The sequence below is a fragment of the Orbicella franksi genome, chromosome 10 (assembly GCF_964199315.1).
Source record: "Orbicella franksi chromosome 10, jaOrbFran1.1, whole genome shotgun sequence".
Lineage (NCBI taxonomy): Eukaryota > Metazoa > Cnidaria > Anthozoa > Scleractinia > Merulinidae > Orbicella > Orbicella franksi.
Genome location: NC_138154.1, coordinates 7,739,982 through 7,746,583, shown reverse-complemented (window position 1 = coordinate 7,746,583; position 6,602 = coordinate 7,739,982).

The window sequence follows — 6,602 nt, the reverse complement described above, 5'->3', positions numbered from 1 at the left end:
TCAGTCCACCTACAGTTCCTGGCCCATCCTCATGCTGAATTATCTCTTGCTCAATTATGAGCAAGAGATAATTATGAGCATGAGCATAATCAATTACCTTGTGAAGATAATTACGCCATGAACAATAATATGCAGCCAACACACGAGAAGACACATTTGACTTTTATAAGGTTATAAACTTTAAAAAGTGGCCCTTTTAAGGACTCTATGTCAGCACTGTCCAGAACAGATCTACAGCAGGGACAAGCTCCTGCATTTTTCAGCCAGGCCTTAATGCAGCTATCACAAAACATATGATCACACCCTGTGAGAAGTGGATGCCTAGGAACACCCATGCACACTGAACATAACAATATTGAAGTTAGATGCTCTGGTTCACAGAGCTCTAATGGGAAGCTTGTGACTTCAACATCATCAAACGTGCTCTGAAGTTTTGGTGCTACCTGAAAGAGGCTCTTTTGCCCCACTTTGGCTGATTGAATTGCAGTTAACAATCACCTTAAGGCGCTTTGCTGCCTGGTCAAGAAGATATTTAGAAACAAAATTGTCTGTAGGTTGTCTTTTAGACCTACCCTTTGAATGACAGCAAATTTGGCGGCTACCTGGGTTGTGAGGGAGAAAAATACTTATGGCAGGTAAAGTAGCAGTAATGGCTTTCCCTTCCTTAACAGAGATTTTACAATGATCTAGTTTTTTCCTACAGCTTCCACAAATTTTCATAGGAGCTACTGAGGGCAGATCCTCTGATACATCTGTTGCAGCCTCAGAAAGCCAAGCTCTGTTGCTTCCAGCCCATAACAGGCAATTTATGAGACAGTAAATGAGTTCTTCATAGTTAACATCCAGGGCTGTTGTTTAGGGCTATAACCCATACTGTTACAGCTGAGGTTACTTCATGCTATGGGTGATCAAGTGAGAAGCTAGAGAATAGTGTGATGCTACAGGTAAATCTTTACATGGTACAACTGTTTAAAAACTGAATGACAGCCCTGGACATCTATCAACATCTCCATGGCTGTTCAAAGCTTATAGACCTAAGTACAGCCCCATTTGATAATCTGAATCATTAACTGTTTTCTCAAAGGTCTCATTTCTGTGTATTTCCATCCAAACTGATGTACTGTCCCTGCCACACCCTTTGAAAGAGTCTCTTGCTACCAGAATCACACCTACACCACAGCTTCCAGTACCCTGACCTGTTCTTGCACATCCATGTTGAGATGGCATACAAAACGGTCAAACTGGTGAATGGAATCCCAGAAGGCATTTTGAAAGCATAGGGCACCAGGCCTTAACTGCTGGAAAATATCAAGCATGTTCTTGACGTTGGGCAATAAACACCTATCAGGTTGCAGTTTATAGCCATCATCAAACAACAACCTCCTGTTGAGCAGATCCATTATGATTAAACCCCAATGTGACTCATTCATATGTAGTGGACAGAATGAGTTTTAATTCTTCCTCTCTTGCACCTGAAATTACTTCTTCAAGCTTTCTCTGAATAAACTGATGGTTGGTTGTCTCCAGCCAGGTGTGGACTTCAGATGCCAGGTAAAGTGTTTTTGAATGCACTTGACAATCCTGAAGACAGTGCCATGTAGTGACATCAATGACAAAATTATCTAGGTAACTCTCGCCAGCAAGAGTGGAGAAAGATGAAACATCAAGGGACTTCCAACAAGCTCTCACAATGGGCTCGCTTGTCCTCCAATTCCACAGCACCTCTTTAATGGAGGATATTTCATCAACACTGAGGCCGTCATAATTTTCCGTTAGCCACCTTTCTTCACTAAGAATAGATAATCAAAGTGATGAGATCTCACAGAATTTACCTAAGACTGAGATCCCATCCCTAAAAAATGTTCCTAGATTTCCAATCACAACACCTGTAGGCCTCTGGTGGGAATGCAGGTCACTTCTGAATGCTTTCTCAGCCTCATTTACTAATCCTTCCGCAGGGCTTTCTTTCATCGAGAGGGGGTCACTTTCAATGTATGCTCCAAATGCTACAGTGATACCACTACTGAAAGGAGGTCCAGCAGCTGGTGGAGGCATAGCAATGTTGCTCAGGTTCTTTCTTGTCAGTCTTGCAAGGGTTGCTAGCCAATCATCTATGTAGTACATCATCTGAGATTGATCTGACAAAGTAAAGTAAGCAAGGAAGACAGAGGAGGCACTGGTAGACACCACTGATTCTGGCATGGACACTGTTCTAGCAGAGCTTGTTGGAGTTCCTGGCATGTGGCTACCTCTATTTGAAGGTGAACTGTTGTCAGAAATGACAGAAAGATGTACCAGGGAGAGGAGTAACATTTCCAGGATCCAATGAAGGAGCGGGCATCTCTTCAGTGGCAAATGTACCTGGGAGATCAGTGACATTTCCAGAATCCAGTGAGAGAGTGGATATCTTTTGAGACTGAAGAGGACACATATCCAGCTCAGTTTTTAAAGACTTCACTGGCTTAGAGAAATCTGACTGGATGGCAGCAACATAACTTGCATAATTTTCCCCCATACCTTTTGATCATAGTAAAACACAGGTATGGGGTTGTCACAGTCGTGTACCTTCGTTCCCTGACCTGGGACATACATGTACTTCAGTGTATCCTTTCCATACAATGACTCAAATAACTGATTCATTACAGTGATCCACAGCTTGTCCTCCGCACACCAAGAAACAGCTTTGTTTGGCCAACCACATCCATGGAAAAAGACGTTTTTCTTACCTGTCACATGGTTAAACACAATAATGAGTGTATTGGATTTGTGCCAGTTGATGATGGTAACTCGCACTACCTTGTCTTTGCCACACTCTTCCAATTCTTGTGTACTGATTAAGTCGATATCATCGCCAATAACTTTCCTGGCTTCTTCTTTATAGCAATGCCAAAACAATGATAGATCGAGGTCCTGCATATGTTGGTTTTTGTGGTCTTTTAAAACTTTATAAAGCTCTTTCATGGCAGGACATTCCTTTCCTTGTTGGAATTGAACCTAAAAGGCATAAAATAGAGCATTTTAAAAACTGTGTTGGAAATTTGGAAGATTTTAACTGGCTGTCTGACTCCTCTAGCCCCTAGGGTTGTTCCAGACAGCCAGCACTTTATTTAATTGCCATATATTTTGTTTTCCTTAAGACTGTAAACTTATTTAATTGACTATTAATAAGTGTTGCTTTCGTTTCTCATTTTTAATGTGTACACTCATAAATAAACAGTCTGCATTCTAAACAAGATGCTTTTACCTGATCCACGATAGCGTCTACTCCACAATTCAATGGCGCTTTGTGCACAGAAATCATACTTGTGGGAGCACCGTTTGGTGTCTTTAGTGCAACGCAATAGGAATTCGCAGGGCAAAGGGCTTTGTCGACAGAAGCCAAATTCCCATTGAGCCACTGCTGTGAAGTGGAATGAGGTACTTGGCTTGATTTTAATTCTTTGTTACTGTTATCAATTTCATCTTCACTTTCCTGGCTACTTCCTTTCTTTTTTTCTTGAGTGCAAATTGCACTGAAGAAGAACGCTATGTTTGATATACCAGAGAGAAAGTAGGATAATGTGCATCAAGAATTGAACATGTGTTATACAATCTCATTCTGTCATTTCAGCCTTTGAACATTTACAAACCTGAAATCGCTCTATCACAAATATCACGTTTCTGGCAAATCAAGTTTGAAGCCTTTGGCAAAGCCTTTTTTTTCACATTACAAATGCATTTTGCACTTACAACACTGCATCTCCCACTGATTATGGGAGCCAAGTAACAGATTGCAGTGCTCTTGATCATTTTGCTGTTAAGCTGTCAACATGGTTTCTTTGCTCACAGCATTTCCTCTGTCGATTGCTGGTAAAAAAACTACAAGTATCCCACTCAAATATCACGGATGGAAATTCAACAATTAAACGAGACTTACCTGTAAGGTGAAGTTTGATTGGCATTCTACGAGTCATTGGTCGGGAGTGTAGGAGTTATGTGAGAGAACCTGAGAGATAAATTTTCAAATTGGCGAGTAGTAACACAAACTGAATGAAGGGTGGGTAGTACAGTAAATAGAATGGTTTATAATAGGGTGGGCACGTAACTCCTACACTCCCGACCAATGACTCGTAGAATCCCTATCAAACTTCACCTTACAGGTAAGTCTCGTTTAATTGTTGAATTCTACTTCATCATTGGTCATTGGTCATTTCGAAGTCACATGAGACTTTAAAGCCCATGTGACTAGGAGCACACATAACAAAAAGAAACAACAGTCAGGTGACGAAACTGAAGCAATTTGTATTGCTGTACAATACGCACATAACAAGACCTTAAGGGGTACAAGATCTCAAACGCTCATTTCCAAAGTTATTTTGGCTGACAACAGGCAAGTTGTAAAATTTCTGGAAGGTATCATAATTTGACCATCCAGCACTCCTCGTAATAGTATCCAGAGGTATCTGTGCTGCCTTAGGAGAGGAGGTAGAAGCTGACCTGGTGCTATGAGCACTAAGCAGACTAGTGCTAATGCCAGATTTGCTTAGTACATGTTTAATCCATTTGCTAACTGTATCTGCCGAGAGTGGCTTATTTGGTTTCTTGTAACTTAAAAGCAGCTGAGATGCACCCTGTCTAAAGGCATTGGTCCTCTTAACATATTTTAGCATGTAAGTAACAACACACAGCCGAGGATCTGGTTGATAAGCAACAAACTCCAGGCTGGAAATGTGCCTGCCAGACCTGGAGGTCTTTGACAATGTTTTGACAACAAAAACACATTTATCAGGGCTTAATTTCATATCTGACACACTCAGAGAGTGCAGTGTTTGGCATCTCTGTCCTGACAAAAGAGCCAATAACATAACCAACTTATGACTTAAATCTTTCAATGTCAGAGATTCTGGAGGATGTAAAGTTTGCAAATAACTAAACACTTGCTCGATGTCCCACGTCTCAGAATATTTAGGAAGAGCAGGTCTGGATTCAAAAACCCCTTTGATGAATCTGCCCACTAAAGAATGACTTCTAAAGCTCTTACAGCCATCAATCAGGAGGCAGGTTGACAAAGCACATCCAGCAGTGTTAATGGCACTGTATCCTACACCGGCATGGTACAACTCAGCTAGGAAATTCACACCCATTTCTACAGAAGCTGAAAAGGGATCCATTTTCCTTTTACTGCAGTACTGCTTCCATCTCTTAATGTAGGGTTCATACTGCTTTTTTGCACTGTTTTGCCATGAGTCCATGACCAGGGCTGTAGCCTGCTCTGATAGTCCCTGACTTTCGAGTTGCTCCCGGATACATGACATAGGAGCAGTAAATTTTAGAGCTGGTCATATTTATGACAATTTTGTACACTTCATAATGACAGCATGTGACATGTGACACATGCAAGGCATACGACAAGTGTTGTTCATCAGTGTAGATGGAAATCAGTTCCCTTGTAATTAGAATGCTTAATATTAATTAAAGAGCTCAATATTATGCTAGTTTCAAACATGGAATGTCCATCTCAGTTGAAGTGTGCAAAACAATAATGACAGGATTGCACCCATGTCTGATCCAATAATCAGTACTGTATTCAATTTCTTTTTTCAGACAAATGTGGATTCTCACGCCAAACTGACCACGGTGCACCAGTTGGTACAAGTTTCAAATGTATCAACTTTATAGCCCTTTCATTTTCATAATATAATTGCCTGACACACCACACACTTTGTTCCCATCATGGTACCGCTACATGAACCACCCTACAGTTATCAAATTCTTAGTTTCCAAGTGACGTCTTCAAGTTTGAAAATAAAAAAATTACACCTGTTACAAATTTCACGTGTATAAGATGTAATGAATTTTTGCTCGTTCACAAGTTTCCAGTTACCTTATCACAGCAAACAAGGTTTCCTGGTCATGTCTGTGTTGATTTATTAATTGAAACACTATATACCTAAGAACACATTAAGAACATATCAGGCTCAGTTGGCGATAAAAAAAAAGAAATTACACGTTCTTAGAAAAACAAGTGTGTGTCCATGTCAGTTCAACTGTGCAAAACAATAATGACAGGTTTGTGCCCATGATTGATCCGATAATGATTGTTTACTTTCATGGTTTTTAACAAGTGTCAACTCTTACACCAAACTGGCATCACACCTATAAACAGCATACACCTCAGGACATGTTTAAAATGTACCCGAAAACCTAATTACTTTTGTTTTGCTCCTTTGGTTACAGTGCAACAGATCCGCCATACAATATGTCAACAAAGTAGATTACCATACATGTCGTCTTTCAGAGCATAGCATATGATGAGTGTTGTTCAGTGTAGATGGTAATCAGTTCCCTTGTAATTTAAAAATGCTCAATATTCTGCTGGCTTTAAACAAGTGATATCCATCTCAGTTCAAGTGTGCAAAACAATAATGATAGGTTTGTACCTGTGACTGATCCAATAATGATTGTTCACTTTCATGTTTTTACCCAGGCAGTGAGGCCTGGGTTTAAATTTCTGCTCCATTTTTTTCCATGTTCAGTCACAAATCGCCGTCTGGTCTCTAAAGCGCATGCGTCACCTGTGCAAAACACATGGAATTTACAGCAGTTGTCATCATGAAAAGTTA